Source organism: Etheostoma spectabile, chromosome 2 (assembly GCF_008692095.1).
Source record: "Etheostoma spectabile isolate EspeVRDwgs_2016 chromosome 2, UIUC_Espe_1.0, whole genome shotgun sequence".
NCBI classification, from domain to species: Eukaryota; Metazoa; Chordata; class Actinopteri; order Perciformes; family Percidae; genus Etheostoma; species Etheostoma spectabile.
In genome coordinates this window covers 25,488,423-25,490,179 of record NC_045734.1, presented here as the reverse complement: position 1 = coordinate 25,490,179, position 1,757 = coordinate 25,488,423, and the positions used below count along the sequence as shown (strand labels likewise).

General features: G+C 43.6%; 1 long non-coding RNA gene across 1 annotated transcript in view; it reads left to right on the top strand.

Annotated features, from left to right (window-relative positions):
• LOC116697692 (uncharacterized) overlaps window positions 1-1,757 on the top strand; it is a 21,871-nt gene that overhangs the window by 11,828 nt on the left and 8,286 nt on the right. The window lies entirely within an intron of this gene.

Here is a 1,757-nt window from a genome sequence, read left to right as displayed (position 1 = left end):
TTGAGGTGGTTCGGGCATCTGGTTAGGATGCCTCCTGGGGGGGTCCCTAGGGAGGTGTTCCTAAACACATTTGCTCTTTCTATCAGCAAGCTCGTATGTGGTCCCTTTCGTATGCTCGAGAGGGACCACATACAAACACGCGTGACCTCCAGCCAACATCACCTCGGCACACTGAAATTATACCCACGTCTACACACAGTGGTCCAGTGAATGCATCCTGTCCAAAGCAGCTTCCATGAACGTCCACAAATTGCATCAGCCTCAGATAAAATGCCTCCAGCTCTCGGTGTTAAAAGCTATCTGATTGGGACAAAGCCACCGAGCTAATGCCATTTCTCATACCCGCTCCGAAGCTTAAAGGACTCTTCTTGCACTGATAAGCAAACAGCTTGACAGCTAGATAGAAATTCACAGATCGATGTGTTTCAGACCGGCCGTTTTCATTCAGAGTGAGTAAATTTGTTCTTTTGGAATAGAAAGGTTCTTTATAAAAACATAATAAGCACAAAGTTGATGTAGTATCATGTAAGCACAGCTATGGCTACACAACCCTGTCTCCATGTATGTTCTACTAAATGGTTTTACCTAAACCAAAAACACAATTGCTGCAAGGATTGTTTTAGCTTAGTCTGGGTCAACGACATTATATTTAAAGGATAAAGCCTCACGTCCGGCGCATGTCAGGCCTCTGCTCTCTGTGTGTGTTACCTCCCAAAATCCATTACATAAGAGAGACAACAAGCTACACACTGAAAATGTCAAGTTGAATAGAAAATTTGGATTGTGCAACAAAGCAGGCCTGCTTGGTTTTTTGGGTGAATGATTTTACAGATTTACAAAGAATATGTTTATGACATTTTCTCTATAACTGGGACATTTTGGGACTGATTGGTGGGATTGCTGTGGACAGAGGACACACGGAGACACACTGGTAAGACCAAATGAGGTTTAAGCATGCATCAGTTGACTGAAATAGCTCATGTTACTATATTGTGTCAACTTCATTTCATATTGTATGTGGTGTGTTTTCTTTCGTGTGGTGCAAATGTTCCTCTAAAACCAGTTCCTTCCTGAGACTATTTTACAGAACCACCATCGCTGTGTCCGGAGCTTAGCGTCACCAAAAACTATTGGGATTGGTTAAAAGAAATGCAAATGTTTTTTCTGCTTTCACAAAATGTATCTGTGGTGTAACCAGACCTTACTGCACGGAGCTGTGGAGACAGGGCTGGCAATGCAAGACTGTTTTTAACTAGACTGAGTTTACATCCTGTGTGTGATTAGGTTTAGACCAGGGTGACCAGACGTCCCCGGTTACCGGGGACAGTCCCCGGGTTTTTGGTGACATGTCCCCGGCTGGATCTGTCCCAGGATCTGTCCCCGGTTTTCACTGTGACTGACAGACCCGATATTGGAAGGAAAGAAAGAAAACATCGACCAAACGGAGCCGATAGTTGCTCCAGGCAGCCAGAGCCAGCGCTGCTCAGAGAGGTTTTAGAAGCCGTGTTGTACGATGATAAAATCACTGATTATTTACATGGAGTCTGGTGGGTTTCGCGGACTTTTTGTGTTTTAAAAAAGGATCTTAATCTTTAACAGAAAGGTCGACCTCCTAAGAAATCCTTTCCATATTGTTGTCAGACACTTAGAATATTAATCCGAGTCTGTCAGTTGCAAAATGAGCTGGACAATTATCCCATTAACTTCCATTGGAGCTGGTTTCTCTGCAGAGATCTCGTTTAATACTGCATCAATGT